We start from the raw sequence: 24,142 nt of genomic DNA, 5'->3' as shown, positions 1-24,142 counted from the left end.
GAAAGCTCTCGTGCAACATGGTGCCCAGGTGCAGCCCGCGTCCACTAACCTGCCCCTCCACCCCTTCTGGCCAGGAGCCTGCGTGCACCCACAAACCCGGAAAACTGGCAGCCCCCAAGGTCAGCTCAGTCCTAAGTGGGACGGACCTCACTCAGTGACCTAACCACTCACTCTGCCCTGGAGCCGCAGGGGTCACTCCTTGGGAACAACACGCTAAAGAGGCCCCAGAGCCCCAACCTCTGGAAAGACAACCTGGGGCAGTGGACCCCCTTGACTACACGTGCAAACCACTCTCTGACCTGAAGCTTCTCTTCCGAAAAAACACAAGCGTGAGCAGGGAGATTCAGGCCACAGCAGTGAGCCTTGACATCAGCGCACACTTGCCTACAGACCAAAGACTGAGATGCCTGCATTCTTGGGAAAATGTTGAGATGTGACCACTGTTCTCTTGTTAATATTTAGGCCACATATCTTAAATTGTCTGGTGTCCTTTGTCTCCAAAAGGATAGACAAATGGTGGTCACTCAGGGAGACGAACAGTCAGGGCCGAGGAAAACACATCTAAACAAAGGCCACTGGGAGAAGTTCCACTCCTCCACCAGGCTTATAATGACGCCCACACTCAGCAGGAAGCGGTCACAGAAGATGGACCTGCGCCTTCAGCGCCCCTCAAGAATTAGGAGCAGGACACAAGGTAGAGGAGGGATTTGTCACCAGCAAAGTCCATTAACAATTCCCAGGAAGTAAAAATAGAATCTGGATAATAAAGTCTAACCGTTTTTTTTTTTTCTTTTTCTTTTCCTTTGTGCTTAGTCTAGTTTCACTGGCTCACAGGGTTCGCACGCAGAGGCCTCAGACCTGCCCCTTCAGACTGGAGTTCCTGGCGCTAAATGCCTGCACCGGCACCGCAGCTCAGGGCCCTGTGCAGATGCTAAGCACGACACCCCGTCCAAGATGGTGTTGGCAGCCGGCCGTGCGCAGAGACGCTGCACCGGGCACTGCGGTCTGGAGCCCGAGCGGCGCAGCTGCGCCCCTTCCCCCCAACACCCCCGCAAGGACCCCGCCCCCTCCCTGTGATGAGACCCTACATAGCAGCCCCGCCCCCGGCCTGTCAGCAGAGCCTGTGCTCTAGAGCCTGAGCTCGCACCTCTCCACTCTCTGATCAAAGAGTCAAACTTTCCTTTGCTTCTGAACCCAACTTGGCCTTGTTCTATTGGCTCCAGCGACACTAGGCAGAAGGACGCTTGCTGGGGTCCAACTCAGGAGGGTCAATAACAGTTTCACAGTCTCCTGCCTGAATCCCAAAGCTCCCACAAAAGGGCTTTTCTCCATGGGTGGTTGCCAAATTATTTTTGTTGAAAAGAGGTCTGACCGGGGGACATCTTATTCAGCCATCTTGTTGAATCGCTCTCATTTAAATGAGCATAAATTGCTTAAAATTCCTTTCTAAAAGACCAAGGTTCTCAAATAAGGTTAAAAATATATGCTATTAACAAGAAAAATCAATGATAAAAATTTATAGGAAGATCAAAAATGTGTAAAATGTGTCCGAAAAATATAAATACAAAGAAAGCAGGATATAAATATAATAGCTAAAGTAGGATTCCAGGTTAAAACGATTAAGTTCTTTAAATATTAAATTTAAAGGAGTCATTTTCTGTTGATACAAAGTTCAATCTATAGTGATTACATAAAATTAACATTTTATATAGCAAAAACGTATAAAAATATATACAAATTGTATTTGGTTTTCAGATGTTGGGCTTTAATAAAACTCAAACTTACTTTCACACTCTGACATCCTAAGTCCCTTTTGTATTTTCATCTTTCACACAGCAGCTCTCTAATGATAATTTCAAGCTCCCCCAAAGTGGCACTGCCTACCAGCCGATGCTGTAGGGATTCCAGTCTTTGCCAAGATAGCACGAGTGTTGCTAGGCGTTTTAATGGCACCAGTTTCTGGCAGAGATGAGACAGCCCCCTTTACCACTGGTAGCATTTTCTAATTACCCATCAGTATCCCCTGTGAACTGTAACACAGCCAGAGAATAAACAGCAGCAGCACAAAAATTACTTACGAACAAAACTATATTTTAGTCCCTAGATTGTTGGAATGCTGTTTTTTTTTCCTAACTTAGTAACTGAAAAATTTGCTAAATGCTGAGTAAATTTGGGACTTGGGGAAAACATCATTATGCTTAAGTAAAAAACATTCTATTTACAGAAGTAGTCATTTGGAATGTGCGTAATAAATCTGCACTGTTCACAGTCAAATGTGTTGAACATACTATGTTCCACTGGTTTCCCCCTGCCTGCAGGAGGGTTAAGCTTCTTGGGCTGTATGTCTCAGGCATGGCTGTGTGCATTGCTATGGGCCGAGAGGAGGGCAGAAAGATGGTGGCAGTGCTTGCTCTGACAACTATGTACTTTTCTCCCTCACCGACAGTTACCACCAGTGTTCACACTGTAGCTGATGCATTATTCTGGATCCCAGATTGAGGGCTCTGATGAAACTGAGAAGCACCTCCAGGCCAGCTCATCTATGCATATGGCATGGGCAGGAAATAAACTGTGGTTGCTATCTTAAATTGGTCAAGACAGCATACCTTCTATTTTGAATAATAAACCAAACTTAAAAAATTGGCCCCCAGTTCAGACTACTGAAGGTGACTGACCCTTTCAGGCATTCGACATTACTCAGAGTAACTGAACAACAGCCAAAATGCACTTCCATCTGTAGACAGTTTTAATTGGCATGGCACTGCTTAGAGTGGTTTTGACCTTTGAGAGAGCTCTAGAATGCATTCATGAGGCACTAGGGGAAATACACACTTTCACATCTCATGCTTCACTTAGTCTATAGCTTAAAAAAATTACAATTTGCTGTGCCCAGAATGTAAATTCACTTTAAATGAAAACATTTTCTATTGAGCTTTCCTTAGATTTTTATCTTCAAAGCAGAACCTCCAACTTTTAAAATTTTACTTTTATTCTTAATTACTTATTTGACCTGCCACAATTAAAATTTAATATAATCTGGAAAGACAATGGTCTCTTGTTCTATCAACCTTAGGTGTTAAAAACCATTCCATCTGGAAGCTGTCTTTTTAGAAAAAGACATGTTTTTTTTGTTTAAATGTTCAGTATCTAAATTGTAAAATAATCAGGTGCACATATCTTACAGGCTCAAAACAAAGTGGCTATTCTAAACAAATCCTGGCAATTAGGTGATGGTGGAGGTTGCATCACCTATTGGCTTAATATGGATAACTACAGACCTCTGCTTTCCTGTGTGACTCAAGTTTTTCTTTACACCACTCCGTAACATTTTCAAAGAACGTTCCCTTCCATTATATTCTCAAAACAAAATTCTGAAATGGTTCCCTGATATATTATCACTACAGTTTTGCCATTAAAGAGCATTGTGACACAGAAAGATAAGATTTCTTGGCCAAGAATCCGGAACTATATGATGGGGCATAAAGGCAACACTACAGATTTCTAGTCTAGTTCTTGTATCTTAACAACACCCATATATTTTACATCTCTTCTTATTTTATTACCTAATTTCATAACTTTCTTTTGAAAATTCTCAGACTCACTGAGTAACAGCCAAACTTGAATTCCATTTTATCATATACCCCAACTAAGCATCTGTGATAGAATTTCATGAAAAGTAATTTGGAATGTTTTCAAGTATGTGTAAGAAATACTTGGGGGGTCCAAGCATCACTTGAAATCTTAGTCACAGACTCCCAGTTCTTTTTGGAAGTACATCTCTTTCAAACATTTAACGGGCTTCATATACACCTAATACCAATCTTTTTCATGTGCCTATAACCATACTCAGAATTCTGGCTTTTTGACAGAGGTACCAAAACGGCTATATGGCTTTGCTTTCTTGCCTTCGTGTCTCTCTTGTGAATTAATGGTCAAGAGCTTTGAACTTTCAGGCTTGAGTAGAAGAACCAATACATTGTGCTTCTGCCCTGAAGTCATTTTATCTAATTAAGAACTTTTATTTGGCCCCATTGTCTTAACTTGAACTTTGCCTTGAGGCACAATAATCCATTGAGCATAATTTACAGTAAGTGTGGAATCCATATTCTTAATTTGGTCTTGGACAAAAGGTTGATCTTCAATAAGCAACGGTGACTCCATGTTTTCTAAAGTGTTTCTCATACTCTCTTACTGTTTGGATTTAGAAAGCAGTTGCCTTTGTCAAGCCCCATTTCTGAATATTCTCTTTTTCTTTTCATTCTTGCTTGCAAATTGGCCAATTCTTTCTAATTTCACCTCTTTTGATGCTATGTTAAATGCAGTCAGCGGCACACAAGCAACATTCCTTGCCTGTAGCCATCACTCCAATCTCTGACTCCATCTTCACACTGCCTTCTCTTTGTGTGTGTAATCTCCCTCTGCCCCCTCTTTTTTCCAGTTTCACTGAAATTTTGGTAGAGGTTGCATCAAATCTGTAGATGGCTTTGGATAGTATGGACATTTTAACAATATTAATTCTTCTGGTCCATAAACATGAGATATCTTCCCATTCATTTCTGCCTCCTACAATTTTTTCATCAATGTTCCAAAGCTTTCCTTGTATAGATCAATCACATCTTGGTTAAATTTATTCCTAATTAGAGTATTCTTTTTGACGCTGTTATAAATGGGATTGTTTTCTCAATTTATTTATTGGACAGTTTGTTGTTAATGTATAGGAACACAACAGATCCTGTATGTTGATTTATATCATGCAACTTTACGGAATTCATTTATTCCGATAGCTTTCAATGGAGTCTTTAGGATTTTCTGTATGTTAGATTATGTCATATGCAAGCGGAGACAATTTTATTTCTCCCTTTTTGTTTGAATGATTTTTCTTTCTTTTCCTTGCCAAATTGCTCTGGCTAGGACTCCCAGTAAGTACTAAGTTCAATATAAATGACAAGAGTAGGCAGCTGTGTCTTGTTCCCCAGCTTAGAGAAAGAACCTTCAACTTTTTATAATTGAGTATGATGTAAACTATAGGTTTGTCGTGTACAGCCTTCATTATGTTGAGGTACATTTCTTCTATACTTAATTTGTTTTGAGTTATCATAAAAGGATGTTGGATTTTGTCAAATGCTTTTTCAGTGTCTACTGAGGTGATCAAATCATTTCTATCTCATTCTATTAAGGTGATGCTCATATTTATTGACTTGCATATGTTGAATCATCCTTGTATCCCAAGGATAAAAATCCCACTTGATCATGGTGTATGATCCTTTTAATGTGATATTGAATTTGGTTTGCTAGTAATTTGTTGAGGATTTTTGTATCCATGTTCAAAGGGATACTGGCCTATAATTTTCTTTTATTGTAGTGTCCTTATCTGGCATTAATATCAGGGTAATGCTGGCCTTGTAAAATGAGTTTGGAAGTGATCCCAGCACTTCAATGTTTTGAAAGAATTTGAGAAGGTGTGGTATTAATTTTTCTTTAAATGTTTGGAAGTATTCACCAATGAAACCATCTGGTCTTGGACTTTTCTTTCTTGGGAGATAATTGATTAATGATTCAATCTCCTCATTCACTATTGGTCTGTTCAGTTTTCTATTTCTTTATGATTCAGTCTTGGTAGATTATGTTTCTAATAATTTATCCATTTCTTCTAGGTTACTGAATTTGTTGGCACATAATTGTTCCTAGTAGTCTCATGATACATTGTATTTCTGTGCTATCCGTGTAATGCCCCCTCTTTCATTTATGACTATATTTATTGAGTACCCTCTCTTTTTTTCTTGGCTAGTCAAGGATTTGTCACTTTTATTTTCTTTAAAAAACAACTCTTTGTTTCATTAATCTTTTGTATTATTTTTCTGATCTCTATTTCATTTATTTCTGCTCTGGGTTTTTTTCTTTCCTTCAGCTAACTTGGGGCTAGGTTTGTTCCTTTTCTAATTCCTTGAGTTATAAAGTTAGGTTGTTTAAGATCTTTCTCTTTGCTTAATGTAGGCATTTATTGCTATAAATTTCCCTCTTAGAACTGCTTTTCTGTACCCCATGAGTTTTGGTATGTTGTGTTTCTATTTTCATTTGTTTCAAGATATTTTTAGAGTTCCTTTTTGATTTCTTCTTTGACCCACTGGTTATTCAGGAGTGTACTGTTTAATTTCCACATATTTGTGAATTTTCCATGCTTCTTCTTGTCATTGATTTCTAGTTTTATGTCATTATAGTCAGAAAAAAATAGTTTGTTTCTCTCTTCATACCTAGTAAAATTTGTTTCATATAATTAAGTGCTCTGATGTTGGCTACACATATACTTAAAATTGTTAGATCCGCTTGATGAGTTGACCCCTTTCTCATTATATAATAGCCTTCTTTATCTTTTGTTATAGACATTGTTAAAATCTATTTTGTCCAATGTATACAGAGCTAGCCCTGCTCTTTTGTTTGTTTCTTGCATGGATTAATCTTTTTCCCTCCATTTACTTTCAGCTTATGTGTGTCTTGAAGCTGAAGTGAGTCTCCTATAGGCAGCATATAGTTGGGTCTTGTTTTTTGTTTGTTTATGTATTTAGCTGCTCTATAAATATTGATTGAGAGTTTGATCCATTTACATGTAAAGTAATTATTGATAGGTAAGGGCTTACTATTGACATTTTTTTCATTGTTTTCTGGTTGTTTTATATTTCTTTCTCCCTTTCTTCTTCTCTTTCTGTCCTGCTTTTGAGTTGATGATTTTCTTTAATGGTATTCTGTTTTCTTTCCCCTTCTCTTTTATGTACCCACTATAGGTTTGTGCTTTGTGGTTACCATGAGGCTTATAAAATACATCTTATAAGTTAATTTTAAGTTGATAACAACTCAACTTTGGTCACATACAAAAACTCTACCCTTTGACCTCCTCCATTATTTTATATTTTGATATAAAAATTTGTAACTTTTTATATGGTGTGTTTGTTAACAAGTTATTATAGTTATATGTAATACTTTATTCTTTTAATCTTTATACTACAGTTAAGAGGGATTTACATACCACAACTACAGTATTAGAGTTCTGAATGTGACAGTATACTTACCTTTACCAGTTAGCTTTACACTTTTATTAGTTTTTATGTTGTCACATACATTCATTGTATTCTTCAGCTCCAGAATTTCTGGGTTTTTTGTTTTTGTTTTATGATTTCCATCTCCTTGTTGAACTTCTCATTTTGTTCATATACTGTTTTTCTCATTTTGTTGAGGTGTCTCTCTATGTTCTCTCATAGCCCTCTAGCTTCCTTAAAACAATTATTTTGAGATCTTTGTCAGGCAATTCATAGACGTCCATTTCTTTGGGGGTGGTTACTGAAAATCATTGTGTTCCTTTGGTGGTATCATGTTTCCTTGATTCGCAGTGTTCCTTGAACCTTGCATTGCTGTCTTCATATTTGGAGAAGCAGTCACCTCCTCTAGTCTTTACTGACTGGCTTTAGGAGAAAAATAACTTCACCGGTCAGCTCAGCTAAAGATTCTGAGGCTCTCTCAGACCTCTTCTACGGAGGTGCCTGCCCCACACCTCTTGTTTCCTCTTGCAGGGGGGAATGTTTAAGAGTGTATGCCTCCTCTAAATCCTGCAAAGCCAGGCCAGGTGTTGAGCGCCTTCCACGTGGGTTCCCTGGAGCAGTTCCCTGAAACGCTCAAGCTTGTGTGTTTGCTCCCAGTTCTGAGAGCTGGCCAGGCTTTCTGTGTGCGCTCACACTCCGCCTACAAAGGCTTGCCCTCACCATCTGTCGGGGCGCATGGGGGTCAGCCACGAGGCAGGAGGGGGTGAGGCACGTGGAGCATTAGGATTGCCCCTGGGCCAGCTGGGGGCTCCACAGGAGAGGTACCCCAAACAGCTCACTGATGGTCTTCTTGACGGAGCCCGTGACACTTCCACAGTCCTCTGATGAGTTCTGAGTCCTGACTGCTGTGCTCCCAGCCTCTCCCGATCTCTCAGCTGTGCCCATCGCCTCAATTTTCCCGGTGAGGTGAGAAAGAAGTGGGCATCTTGGGCTGTGTCCTGCACACGTGGGGAGGCCAGGTGCTCACTCATTTTCCTCCGTGGGAGGAACTGGGGTCTGAGGGGGTTTCCCTCATCATTGAGCTGTGCTGCCTTGGCAGAGGGGTGATGCATGTCAAGTGAAATTATCCTTACCCTCTTCAACTGTCTTTTCTTGTGTTTTTTTTCTCCAATAGCAGGCTATAACTTCTCCACTGGACTCCTAGACACCCACAAAAGTACTTTTCTCCATAAGTGGTTGTCAAAAATTAATGTTCTAGGAGGGATAACAGTGGAAAACTCCTATTTTGTCAGCTTGCTGAAATCACTAAAAAATATCCCATTAGAAAATATAGAATGCCCAGATGCACATATATTATGGGTATAACAGCAATGGTTTTACAATTCAACACCATTAATAATACAACTATAATTTTCTTAAGTTCTCATTTTTAATATTACACATAAATATGCTGAATTATGTTTCAAAATTAAATGCACTCTTTTCATCTGCCAGTTCCTAACTCCTTATTTCTTTAAACTGAATTAAATAGAAGTACTTCAAAAGCTGTGACAGACATCACAATCAATATTTAGACATTATCCGGTTTCTATTAGGCACTGTTGTCACATTAACAGGCAACTTCATTAGAGGCTTTGGAAATAAAATATCTGGGTTCAAATTTGCCAAGGAACCTGCTCTACAACTCAGAAATAATAATTAAGTGGTTGCTCAATAATAAAAGCATATGACATCTATCTGTATAAAATCTGACATCAAGTTGAATAAGAGGGCAGAATTAAATAGTTAAATTCATAACAAATAATTGAAATTCACATAATCTTTCAAAAGTAGCATCTTAGTTTCCCTGCTGTAACATTCACCTTCTCCAACCTTGAAGATTTCCATTCCACACTTCCCATTAGATCCTCACTCAGTACTTGGGATAGTCTTTACGCCTATTTGATTTAATTCTAACGGACTCTAACATTTCTCTTAAACCATTTAGTGGAATAACTTATTCAAAAAGCATATAACAGGACTTCGCTGGTGGCGCAATGGTTAAGGATCAGCCTGCCAATGCAGGGGGCACAGGTTCGAGCCCTGGTCCAGGAAGATCCCACATGCTGCGGAGCAACTAAGCCCGTGTGCCACAACTACTGAGCCTGCGTGCCACAACCACTGAAGCCTGCACACCTAGAGCCCGTGCTCCACAACAAGAGAAGTCACCACAATGAGAAGCCCACGCACCGCAACGAGGAGTGGCCCCCACTCGCTGCAGCTGGAGAAAGCCCATGTGCAGCGGCGAAGACGCAATGCAGCCAAGAAAAAATAAATTGAATTAATTAATTTAAAAAAAAAGCATATAAGTACCTGTGGAAACTTTGTACAACACAGAAAAGTCATTCATTTCAAGTACATTTCTTGATAGTCTATAAAATATTTAGTGAACCACTAAATGTAAAGGTTAGTACATGTAAAGGTTTGAATCTTAAAGAACCATCAGAAAGGAAAACGTCTAGCAACAAAATAAGCATTCATCAAGAAAGCATGCTAAAAAATAAGAAAACAGCAAGTATTCTATTTCTATTTGAAGTTTTTTTAAGCCATTTGCATAAAGTCAGGGGGGAAATAACTCTTGAATAAAGTAATATTCCATTCTTATTTCCATATATTCAAATGATTAGTTTAGATGAATGACTTGCTTTCCATTCTCTTTTGGTTACAGGAATTTGTATCTTACAGTGGATAAATAACTAGTTTTTATTTTAAACTTTATAGGTTCAAAAATACTTGAAGCTGTCAAACAAATTCAAAAGCTACATTGCCATAATGTTAATGTTTAAAATATCTTAAAATATTGGATTTTATAGAAAAATATCAAAGCAATATAAATTAATACATTGAGGCAGGAGAAAATTAGGAGGATAGGGAGGAGGAAAGAGAGAAAGTAAAGAAGGGAATAGGTCAGGACAGTAGGTGAAAAGGAAGACAGGAGTGGAGGAAAAGGAGAGCAAGTAAATAGGATGGAAAGCAGGGTGGACAAAAGGAAGGAAAGAAGCTAGGTAGCTCACCGGGATGACCTAAACACTTACTCAAGAGATTGTTATACTTTAAAAATGTGTCACTGACTCTGATGTATATCAAATAAAAATTTTAATCCTCTTAGCATAAAATTAAAAGTCTTGTATTGACTGACTCCTGCCCATTTTCCAGACTCAACTCTGAGCACTTGCCAATATAAACTCTCAACTCTAATGATAGCAAATTAGCTACAATTGATGACTACACCAACCTTTCTCAGACCACTGGACACATGCCTTTTGGTCTTGCCTTTTTCTCCCTCCCTCTTCCTTTTTCATCTTCCTTCTCTAGTCTTCTAGTCCTACAAGCATTTCTCAATGTCAGTTCCAACCTTGACTTCTCTCTTAAGTGTTCCCTGATCTGTCCTGCTCTTCATCAGGAAATATTGTGTCCCCTCCTCAATGCTCAATAGCAACCTGTGAAAACCTCTGTTCTAGCACCTAACATGTGTATTGTGCTGTACACAAATATGAACTGCATGACTATCAGAACTAACCATCACCATACCCTCAGTGATGAGTTCATTATTAAGTTCTTAGAAAGTAATAAATGTTTACTATTATGAGAATTAGTAGATGTTAATTACTATGAGACTGAGTGACTGAGCAAGTCTCATTATGAATTAAATTCCCTTTAAAGAAAGTTATATAAATTAATTATGCTATTCACTCGTACTGGTCAAATTTGCTTGATAATTTCCAACACGTTCAACAGTTTGTTGACTATAGTCCTAGACTAACGTTTAATTATTGCAAAATGAACTTTTCAGGAATTAGCCAGAATCCTGTGCATAAGAAGTCTACATAGAGTTCACGAAGTTCAAAAACATGCCAATTCTGTACAAAATAAGGTCTGTGCAGCTCAGGGTGTTGCTGCTGCTGAGTTTGCAGGAGCATTTGGTAATTAATCTGAGCTTTGGGGAATTTTAAATGTTGGCAAACACATTTTAAATTTTAAATCTGTTGTTTGAAGGGGCGTTCCTGAGTAGAGGTTATACTATAGGAAATAAAAGATGTTTCCGCTTAACTTGTACTTTTTATATGGTTAAATGAGCACAACAAATATTTGTGGAGATATAGTGTGATTTCAATGAAATCGTGTTGAGAACTCCAGTGAATATAATATAAAACATTTCTGTATAATGGTCTGATTATGCATGAGTTAGCTAGTAGCTATGAATTAGTTTTTAAATTTCTTATATTGGCTATTACTTGGTTTTATCATTTTAACCTGGGATTCCATATGAGTAAAGTATAATAATTATTTGGCACCATCTGTCTTAGAAATGCCTGTTTGTCTGTGCATATTGACTTGGAAGCTAGGACCAAACAGAACCAAATTAAGCAACTACAAGACAGGAAGCAATATGCAAAATACACAGTAAATGTAAATGAGATGCAATATATTCAACTAGGCATCTCAAAACCAGGAAGTTGGAAAAGACCCGAAGGAATTTCAGAGGGCACAGCACAAGGACTTTGGAAGAATGAGTAATTTATAAATTAGATTAAGTCCTTAAATATGTATGGCTTGGGTGAAAGGCATCTAAAATTGTGATCACTGATAAGAAATATTTGAGAAGCATAAACAGCAACAAGAAAAGGAAAAACTGGCATGGTCATAAAATTAAGCAGAAAACATTTAAAAACAAAACAACTGAACTTTAGCAAAGCTGGGTCAAATAACAATTGTTCAGTCTAACAAAAATCTTGGAGAAGAGTACGAATCAAAAGCTAAAAAGTTTAATATGTAATCGAAAAAGTATAGTTGCTTATTTTTGGAAGGGACTTTGAAGGTTTTCTTTTTAATGTTATATCCAATGCTTAATATGTTTGCAAACATAGCTTGAAGGCCTCCAGAGATAAGAAGATAACCTACCAGGTGAACTCATATGAGGGGGGGGAGTTTCTAATTACTACTACCACTAATATACTGCTAGCAATAATGTATTAAAATAGACATATAAATAAATGGTTACAATATAATGAGAACTTGCACAGCACTTCAGGACACAAGACTTCTTCCCTGGCACCATGACACTAGATCACTCCATATCTGCCAGAAACACACACCGAGAAAATTGAGTGTCCTTTGACTCTTCACAAAAACAGCCCCATGCTTATTTCTGTCATAGCATTTCCACACTATTTTGTAATTTTTGATTGCCTTCTTCCTCCCCTCTAAACTTCAGCTGTTTGAACACTGCATTTTCATCATTTTATTTGTAGTACCTGATACAAAGCTTGGCAAACCATTAATTATTCAATAAATGTTTTTAAACTACAAATATGGGACTTTGAGAAGCTGAGCTCATTGGAAATTATAATATTCAGGAAAAGTATTAAGGAAATATTACAGCTCGCACAGATTCACAGGCATAGTTAGACTTGGAACAGTTAGAAGTAAATGAGGAGGGCATTCCACACGAAGAAATAATAATAAAAAATGGTCAGATGTCTCTGGATTTTGTATTGCATTTTCTATCTTTAGCTACCATTAGCAAGGATAGCTATCTAAACTTTAGATGTTCTATTAATCTTTTTTCAAACTTTACTTATGCATTTATATTGAAGTATAGTTGATTTATAATGTGTTTAGTTTCAGGTGTACAGCAAAGTGATTCAGTTATATATACATATATATCTATTTTTTTCAGATTTTTCCTTATAGGTTATTACAAAATATTGAGTATAGTTCCCTGTGCTATATAGTAGGTCCTTACTGACTATTTCATATATAGTTGTGTATTATATTAATCCCAAACTCCTAATTTATCCATCCCCACCCCTTCCCATTTGGTAACCATAAGTTTGTTTTCTGTGTCTGTGGGTCTCTTTCTGTTCTGTATATAAGTTCATTTGTATCATTTTTTAAAGATTTATATCACACATAAGTGATATTATATGATAGTTGTCTTTCTCGGGCTAACTTCACTTAGTGTGGTAATCTCTAGGTCTCTCCATGTTGCTGCAAATGGCATTATTTCATTTTTTTCAGCTGAGTAATATTCCTTTGTATAACTATACCTCTTTATCCATTCAGCTGTAGGTGGACATTTAGGTTGCTTCCATGTCTTGGCTATTGTAAATAGTGCTGCTACGAACACTGGGTGTAATCTTTTCAAGTTATGCTTTTCTCCAGATATATGTGCAGGAGTGGGATTGCAGGATCATAGAGTATCTGTATATTTAGTTTTTTAAGGAACCTCCACACTGTTCTCCATAGTGGCTGTACCAACTTACACTACCGCCGACAGTGTAGGAGGTTCCCTTTTCTCCACACCCTCCGCAGCATTTACTATTTGTAGACTTTTGATGATGGCCATTCCAACCAGTGTGAGGTGATACCTCACTGTAGTTTTGATTTGCATTTCTCTAATAATTAGCAATGTTGAGCATCTTTTCATGTGCCTTTTGGCCATCTGTATGTCTTCACTAATCTTTAAATTACAACATAAGCATAACATTTTTTTCTGAGGATTTAGAAAGCTTCACTTTTTCTTAAACTGTTTAAAATATAGCAAGCACAATTACAAATGAAAGTCTGACAGGATATTTTTCATGTCCTTCCCTACTTCCCCCCCATTAAAAATATGAATAAGAAAGATTAACATGGGTAGCTGATAACTTATGCTAATACTAAGTATTCAGTTAATAACTTATTATTTAACTATTGTATGTAATAGACTCCTCCCCCTTACACACACACAAGGAAGAAGAAAAGGAGGAGGAGGAGGAGGAGAACAGGGAGGGGAAATGAAAAATCGTAAGATTAGCCTGAAAGGAAGCCCACTCAAAGGATCTCAACTAGGAACCTCTCATGGATCCTGGTTATCAGATTTTTTGGATCCTGAGCGTCTAAGAAACATTCTTATGGGATGGCCTTTAGAGTAGTCTACCTGCACATTGATTCCTCGTGTACATTTGTTGAAGTCAATGCATTCTCCACAATTCCCCACTGAGAATAAAGAAATAAATGCTGTGATAGTAGAATGCACATTGAGGAATATAAGTATATTAAGAAGAAAGATATATAAATCAGGTCAGGTAGGGAGGAGATGAGGAAATTGGGTGCATAATTTTTATCAACTATTGGCAATCACCATGACGCACGTTTGGGATAAGTAAAGAAAGAGATTTCTAATAAATAGAGCTAGTCAAGATGAAATAGTTTCAGAAAGTAATGAACTCCAGTAGCGGGAAATGCTCAAGCTAAGTGACCATCTGTCAGGGATATTGTAGAAGGGAGACTTTCACTGAGTGGGAGGTTATGCTAAATTATCTCTAAGGCTATTTCCAACCCCTGAGATTCTATAATTCAGTGAAGGTGAGCCTGAAGAAAAGCCCAAAGAACTATTAAATAACTCTGTGTATTCAAACATAAATATCAGCAGTTAATTTCAAACCAACCATTAACTTCATCTAAGAATTTAATTTATCTCAGAAATTTGAAGAAAATGGTCATAAAAAGGAAACAGAAAAATCCCTTACCTGCATGGATGATCTATTTAATGGTTTTCAAATTATGCTCTTTATATATCTTGGGAACAGAGAGAAACCTTGCAGCTATTTCAGAGGCATCCTCAAGGCAGAAAGTATTGGAGGGCAGAAAAAGGAAGATAAGCAAGTGAGGTTTCAGATCCCCCAGATCCACTATAACCAGGGCAGTTCAACCTTTATCTCTATTTTATATATTGAACTTCTGAGTAACATATATTATTTGAATAAGATAATTCATGGCTTAGGAATTTTGATCAGAACTAACCGAGTTCATGCAAGAATAATACAATTTCTGGTTAAATCAGCATTAAAAAATAATATCAAATAACAGAATATTACAGATCCATTGTGAAAGTTATAGGAAAATAGTTTTTCCTCAGGGAAAAACTATGTAAATATGCTATTAATTGACTATTTCAAATAATCAACATTTTGGTCCACTAGAATGTATGAATGATGGGTGTTTGAGGATATCAACAATTACGTATTTTATTGATAAATTCCCCAAATGAAGAAAAATACTTGGTATACAGACAGCGATCATTAAAGTTTATGGGACTAATTAATTAATAGAAATGTCAGTGTTTTTCCAATTTAGGCAAATTTCAAAAATACTACATTGAGAGTTCTGCTTTTAGCTAGGATGGTCACCAAAAAAAAAGATACAAATCACTTCTGCCTTAATTCTGAGAAAAGCCTAGATAAAATGAAATACTATGTATTTCTTTAAAGCCACTGAAGAACAGTGGGTACAAAAAATTCCAGAGATGGATAAACTCTCCCTTAAAAGTAGCCACTTATAAGCATGAAATATTAGCTAATTCTGAAGGCCACTGAGCAAGAGTTAGCTTTCTTCAAGCAGAAAAATTTTGCTGATAAAAGAACTAAGATAATTGTAACAGTGATGAATTTGCTGGTATAATGGATAGGCATTTGAAGGTATCTCAAATACAGAGTTTCTCCTTCCTGTCCACTAATTTTACCCCACAGAACATGTGTAGAAGAAGAGCTGGACAGACGGAGATCTGATCATCTAATAGTACAAGTGGAAGCAGTCTGCTCTCACTAAGACACTTGAAAGCAGAGGTAAACTGATGATCACTAACCCAATCTGGACTTGGTCCAAAACTTCAGTAGATCATAAAGATGAATCCCTCACTCTGGACACTTGGCAAAGGAAAGTGCACGAACTTTCTGAAAGAAAATATTATCTGCTTCAGTCTCTACCATTCTTTCATATACGATAAATAACACACAATAAAAATTTATGTCTTTTAGATAGCCTCATCCACCAGAGGGCAGACAGCAGAAGCAAGAAGAACTACAATCCTGCAGCCTGTGGAACAAAAACCACATTCACAGAAAGAGAGACAATATGAAAAGGCAGACGGCTATGTACCAGATGAAGGAACAAGGTAAAACCCCAGAAAAACACCAATGAAGTGGACATAGGAAACCTTCCAGAAAAAGAATTCAGAATAATGACAGTGAAGATGATCCAGGACCTCAGAAAAAAGAATGCAGGCAAAGATCGAGAAGATGCAAGAAATGTTTAACAAAGATCTAGAAGAATTAAAGAACAAACAGAGATGAACAATACAATAACTGAAATGAAAAACACACTAGAAAGAATCAATAGCAGAATAACTGAGGCAGAAGAAGGGATAAATGACTGGGAAGACAGAATGGTGGAATTCACTGCTGTGGAACAGAATAAAGGAAAAAGAATGAAAAGAAATGAAGACAGCCTAAGAGACCTCGGGGACAACATTAAATGCAACAACATTCACGTTACAGGGGTCCCAGAAGGAGAAGAGAGAGAGAAAGGACCCGAGAAAACATCTGAAGAGATTATAGTCGAAAACTTCCCTAACATGGGAAAGCAAATAGCCACCCAAGTCCAGGAAGTGCAGAGAGTCCCATACAGGAGAAACCCAACGAGAAACACACCGAGACACATAGTAATCAAACTGGCAAAAATTAAAGACAAAGAAAAATTATTGAATGCAGCAAGGGAAAAACAACAAATAACATACAAGGGAACTCCCATAAGGTTAACAGCTGATTTCTCAGCAGAAACTCAACAAGCCAGAAGGGAGTGGCATGATATACTTAAAGTGATGAAAGGGAAGAACCTACAACCAAGATTACTCTACCCGGCAAGGATCTCATTCAGATTCGATGGAGAAATCAAAAGCTTTACAGACAAGCAAAAGCTAAGAGAATTCAGCACCACCAAACCAGCTCTACAACAAATGCTAAAGGAACTTCTCTAAGTGGGAAACACAAGAGAAGAAGAGGAGCTACAAAAACAAACCCAAAACAGTTAAGAAAATGGTAATAGGAACATACATATCGATAATTACCTTCAACGTGAATGGATTAAATGCTCCCACCAAAAGACACAGGCTTGCTGAATGGATACAAAAACAAGACCCATATACATGCTGTCTACAAGAGACCCACTTCAGACCTAGGGACACATTCAGATTGAAAGTAAGGGGATGGAAAAAGATATTCCATGCAAATGGAAATCAAAAGTAAGCTGGAGTAGCAATACTCATATCAGATAAAATAGACTTTAAAATAAAATATGTTACAGGAGACAAGGAAGGACACTACATAATGATCAAGGGATCAATCCAAGAAGAAGAAATAACAACTATAAATATATATGCACCCAACATAGGAGTACCTCAATACATAAGGCAACTGTTAACAGCTATAAAAGAGGAAATTGACAGTAACACAATAATAGTGGGGGACTATTACTGGAGAGATCATCCAAACAGAAAATTAATACGGAAAGACAAGCTTTAAATGACACAATAGACCAGATAGATTTAATTGACATTTATAGGACATTCCATCCCAAAACAGCAGATTACACTTTCTTCTCAACTGCACATGGAACATTCTCCAGGATAGATCACATCTTGGGTCACAAATCAAGCCTCAGTAAATTTAAGAAAATTTAAATCATATCAAGCATCTTTTCTGACCACAATGCTATGAGATTAGAAATCAATTACAGGGAAAAAAACATAAAAAACACGAACACGTGGAGGCTAAACAACACGCTACTAAATAACCAAGAGATCACTAAAGAAATCAAAGAGGAAATCAAAAAATACCTAGAGACAAATGAAAATGAAAACACGACAATCCAAAACCTATGGGATGCAGCAAAAGCAGTTCTAACAGGGAAGTTTATAGCTATACAAGGCTACCTCAAGAAACAAGAAAAATCTCAAATAAACAATCTAACCTTAAACCTAAAGGAACTAGAAAAGAAGAACAAACAAAACCCAAAGTTAGCATAAGGTAAGAAATCGTAAATATCAGAGCAGAAATAAATGAAATAGAAACAAAGAAACCAATAGCAAAGATCAATAAAACTAAAACCTGGTTCTTTGAGAAGTTAAACAAAATTGATAAAGCATTAGCCAGACTCATCAAGAAAAAGAGGGAGAGGACTCAAATCAATAAAATTAAAAATGAAAAAGGAGAAGTTACAACAGACACCGCAGAAATACAAAGCATCCTAAGAGACTACTACAAGCAACTCTATGCCAATAAAATGGACAACCTGGAAGAAATGGACAAATTCTTAGAAAGGTATAACCTTCCAAGACTGAACCAGGAAGAAACAGAAAATATGAACAGGCCAATCACAAGCAATGAAATTGAAACTGTGATTAAAAATCTTCCAACAAACAAAAGTCCAGGACCAGATGGCTTCACAGGTGAATTGTATGAAATATTTAGAGAAGCGCTAACACCCATCCTTCTCAAACTCTTCCAAAAAATTGCAGAGGAAGGAACACTCCCAAACCATGAGGCCGCCATCATCCTGATATCAAAACCACACAAAGATACTACAAAAAAAGAAAATTGCAGACCAATATCACTGATGAATATAGATGCAAATATCCTCAACAAAATACTAGCAAACAGTATGCAACAACACATTAAAAGGATCATACACCATGATCAAGTGGGATTTATCCCAGGGATGCAAGGATTCTTCAATAAACGCAAATCAGTCAATGTGATACACCATATTAACAAACTGAAGAAGAAAAGCCATATGATCATCTCAATAGATGCAGAAAAAGCTTTTGACAAAATTCAACACCCATTTATGATAAAAACTCTCCAGAAAGTGGGCAAAAAGGGAACTTACCTCAACATAATAAAGGCGATATACAACAAACCCACAGCAAACATCATTCTCAATGGTGAAAAACTGAAAGCATTTCCTCTAAGATCAGGAACAAGACAAGGATGTCCACTCTCACCACTATTATTCAATATAGTTTTGGAAGTCCTAGCCACGGCAATCAGAGAAGAAAAAGAAATAAAAGGAGTACAAACCGGAAAAGAAGAAGTAAAACTGTCACTGTTGGCAGATGACATGACACTATACATAGAGAATCCTAAAGATGCCACCAGAAAACTACTAGAGCTAATCAATGAATCTGGTAAAGTTGCAGGATACAAAATTAATGCACAGAAATTATCTTGCATTCCTATATACTAATGATGAAAAATCTGAAAGAGAAATTAAGGAAACACTTCCATTTACCAATGCAACAAAAAGAATAAAATACCTAGGAATAAACCTACCTAGGGAGACAAAAGACCTGTATGCAGAAAACTATAAGACACTGTTGAAAGAAATTAAAGATGATACCAACAGATGGAGAGATATACCATGTTCTTGGATTGGAAGAATCAATATTGTGAAAATGATTATACTACCCGAAGCAATCTACAGATTCAATGTAATCCCTATCGAATTACCAACGGCATTTTTTACAGAACTAGAACAAAAAATCTTAAAATTTGTATGGAGACACAAAAGACCCCAAATAGCCAAAGCAGTCTTGAGGGAAAACAACGGAGCTGGAGGCATCAGACTCCCTGACTTCAGACTATATTACAAAGCTACAGTAATCAAGACAATATGGTACTGGCACAAAAACAGAAATATAGATCAATGGAACAGGATAGAAAGCCCAGAGATAAATCCACGCACATATGGTCAACTAATCTATGACAAAGGAGGCAAGTATATACAGTGGAGAAAAGACAGTCTCTTCAATAAGTGGTGCTGGGAAAACTCGGCAGCTACATGTAAAAGAATGAAATTAGAACACTCCCTAACACCATACAAAAAATAAACTCAAAATGGATTAGAGACCTAAATGTAAGACCGGACACCATAAAACTCTGAGAGGAAAACATAGGAAGAACATTCTTTGACATAAGTCACAGCAAGATCTTTTTTGATCCACCTTGTAATGGAAATAAAAACAAAAATAAACAAATGGGACATAATGAAACGTAAAGCTTTTGCAAAGCAAAGGAAACTACAAACAAGACGAAAAGACAACACTCAGAATGGGAAAAAAATATTTGCAAACGAATCAACGGACAAAAGATTAATCTCCAAAATATTTAAACAGCTCATGCAGCTCAATATTTAAAAAACAAACAACCCAATCAAAAAATGGGCAAAAGACCTAAGTAGACATTTCCCCAAAGAGGACATACAGATGGCCAAGAAGCACATGAAAAGCTGCTCAACATCACTAATTATTAGAGAAATGCAAATGAAAACTACAGTGAGGTATCACCTCACACCAGTTAGAATGGGCATCATCAGAAAATCTACAACAACAAATACTGGAGAGGGTGTGGAGAAAAGGGACCTCTTTTGCACTGTTGGTGGGAATGTAAATTGATACAGCCACTATGGAGAACAGTATGGAGGTTCCTTAAAAAACTAAAAATAGAATTACCATATGACCCAGCAATCCCACTACTGGGCATATACCCTGAGAAAACCATAATTCAAAAAGACACATGCACCCCAGTGTTCATTGAAGCACTATTTACAATAGCCAGGTCATGGAAGCAACCTAAATGCCCATTGACAGACAAATAGATAAAGAAGATGTGGTACATACATACAATGGAATATTACTCAGCCATAAAAAGGAACGAAATTGGGTCATTTGTAGAGACGTTGATGAATCTAGAGACTGTCATACAGAGTGAAGTAAGTCAGAAAGAGAAAAACAAATATTGCATATTAACGCATATATGTGGAACCTAGAAAAATGGTACAGATGAACTGGTTTGCAGGGCAGAAATTGAGACACAGATGTAGAGAATAAACATATGGACACCCAGGGAGGAAAGCGGCGGGGGGGTGGGGACGGTGGTGGGATGAATTGGGAGATTGGGATTGACATGTATACACTGATGTGTATAAAATGGATGACTAGTAAGAACCTGCTGTATAAAAAAAAAAAAATTATGAGACCAATGAGTTGAATAGGAAAACATGACCCATAATCAAGAGAAAAAATAATTAACAGAAACAGATCCAACAATGACCCAGACTCAGATTTAACAAGAAATTATATATATATGTGTGTGTATGGGTATGTATATATATAATTTAGAGTAAATATTTTTCAAAATGGATTAGAAAGATAAGAATTCTACAAATTCTAAAACTAGAAAATCTAAAAAATAACCAAAAGAGAATTATAGAACTGAAAAAAAAAGCATCTTTGAAATAAGAAAATCATTATATGGGCTTAAAGCAGACTAGACACAGTGGAAGAAAAGAGTAGTGAACCCAAATATAGGCTAATAGAAATTATTCAAATGGAAGCACAAGGAAAAAACAAAACAGAAACTCAGAGACCCATGCAATAAGATATATGGTAACACTGAAGCCCCAGATACTGAGGTAAGAAAGGGAATGGGGAAGAAGTTTTTTAAAAATACCATGGCCATGATTCTTCCACTTTTCCAAAAATAAAGAAATTCGTCAACCCATATATCCAAGAAGCTCAGAGAACACTTTACAGGACAAAATAAAATACAGTAAGAACAAACCCACGTGCATATCACAGAGAAGCTGGGGTTAGGGGGTGGAGAAGAGGACAGTCACATTATGTTCAGGGTGATGAGAATAAAAGCTAAAAAACAAGAGATTTACAACTTAAAAATGCTGAAAGAAAAATTATTCGTCTTGAATTCTACATCCAATGAAAATATCCTTGACATATGAGAGCAATTACAGAAACTTTCAGACAAATAAAAGCGTCATAACTTCCTTCCACAAAGCTGCACTGCCACAACTCTGAAGAGCGTTCTTCTGCCAAAGGAAAATGATCCAAGATAGAAAAAAGGAATAAAGACAACCAGAAAGGGATAATAAATGGGTAAACATAAAATATTATTTTCAACATTTATTTAGAGGACTATTAACTATGTAAAACAAAGATAATAATATATTGTGGTACGTACACTATACGCAGGAATAAATTACATGCCAACAATAGCTCAAAGAACAGAAACAGTAGTGCTGCATAGTTATTTTGTTGATTGTGAAGTAGAATATTAATTCAAAGAAGACTGTGATAAGTACTTGATCTCTTGTGTAACCACAGAATGCAAAACAAAGAGAAACAGCAAAAGAGCCAATGGAGGGGTAAAGTGAAATACATATATATACAAGAAAGGGAGAATAGGAAGCACGAAACTGAGAATAGATGACAGAAGCAGAGAACAAATAAAAAGAAGGTGGACTTAGACCCAAACCTATCATTAATCATATTAAATATAAACAGACTAGTCATTCCAAATAAAATATGGAGATTATTTGACTGTTATTTACAATAAACATGTTATTTATGAGACAATTAAATATAAGGACATGGATGAAAAGGATGGAAAAGATAAACCATGCAAGTACTAATCATGAGAGATAAAGTATGACTATGTTAATAATACCAAAGTAAACTTCAATACAAGAAGTATTGCACAGATAAAGAGGAATATTCATAAAATACAGCACTCAAGTAACCCAGAGGCATTTTCCTCTCTTTCCTCTCAACGTCCTGGATTTTCCCACATCCCCATTCTATCGCAAAAACAATAGTGTGTGAGCTTCAAGGTTGCTTCAACCTCTAAACAAATCAGCTACTGAACATCCAAGACCACTGAAAGAAAGTTTGAGACATTTTCCCTCTCTTCAAAAGTAACTTTGAACTAACTCTCTCTTTTTTTTTACTTAGAAAACTGCTTTTGTCTGGTACTTATACATTTTCCCCAAATTAAAGCTTTATTAAATTTTAATTCTCAGGATAATATTTTGTAAAGAACGTGGATTTAAATATTAGGAAATATGTCAGTTGCTGTACCTGTTAAGTGACTAAACCATGGGGAGTTCACAGATAGGTAACACTGACAATAGCCCACAGTTTAGCTGCAGAGACAAATAAGCGAGTAATTGCAATGCTTCACGAAAGGTATACAAGGGTTGCTCACTAGAAGCTATGGGGGCACAGGCAAAGCTTCTGATTCCTTCTAGATTCTGAGAGGAAGGGTGATCAGGGAGTGTGCAATCTTGTGTAAGAGTGCCCTGTGCAATACATTGTAAGTTGGAGGAAACCATCATGAACCGCCGTTCCTCTCTGTGTCCTCTTGGAAGTACTTTACGATGATTTTTAATTAAGTGAGAGACAAATTTAAATATTTGGTCTGAATTCAACATGCAAGGTAATATCATGCAGAGAGATTCTGACTGATAGAAAACAACATTCACAAAAATTACATTTAGCTTGCTGAATGTACACTCTGAATGTATACTTTATCATCCTCTATGACAATTCATCCTCGTGCCTGCAAATTACTATGAAAAACCAAACTGTATAAATCATAATCATCTTGAACTAATTAGAGGTTCTATATGTATACATTTTTTCTTTTCAACTGCTATGAATAGCACTAAGAATATATCAAAGGTGATAATGAGTATAACATTTTTAATAATGGGCAACTTTCTTATAACAGGAAAAAAATGAAATAGCACAGATAAATATATAACTCGAAATACTCACTTTGGTCAATAAATTCAATCTCCAATGCAATTAAGCTAACAGAGTTTCACTTCTTCCCTCTGTATTTCCCACTATCTTTGAGAGGATAGAAATAACAGCAAAGTGGCCAAAAATATGTTAAAAACTGATAGATGAGAAAATTACTTGGCATAAACTCAAATTACGTATTTATAAATTATATATATTTTTAATTGAAGTATAGTTGATTTACAATATTATGTTAGTTTCAGGTGTACAGCAAAGTGATTCAGTTATATTTTTTTCAGATTATTTTCCACTATAGGTTATTGCAAGATATTAAATATAGTTCCCTGTGCTATACAGTAAATCCTTGTTGCTTATATTTTATATATAGTAGTGTATCTCTGTGTATATACTTCATATATAGTAGTGTGTATCTGTTATCCCTCCGCCCCCATCTCTCTCCCCTTTGGTAACCATACATTTGTTTTCTATGTCTGTGAGTCTGTTTTTGTTTTGTAAATAAATTCATTTGTATTATTTTTTAGATTACACATATAAGTGATATCATATAATATTTGTCTTTCTCTGACTTACTTCACTTTGTATGATAATCTCTAGGTTCATCCAGTTGCTACAAATGACAATATTTCATTCTTTT

This window comes from Balaenoptera musculus, chromosome 1, assembly GCF_009873245.2.
Source record: "Balaenoptera musculus isolate JJ_BM4_2016_0621 chromosome 1, mBalMus1.pri.v3, whole genome shotgun sequence".
Classification (NCBI taxonomy): domain Eukaryota; kingdom Metazoa; phylum Chordata; class Mammalia; order Artiodactyla; family Balaenopteridae; genus Balaenoptera; species Balaenoptera musculus.
Note: the sequence above shows the minus strand (reverse complement) of the source record.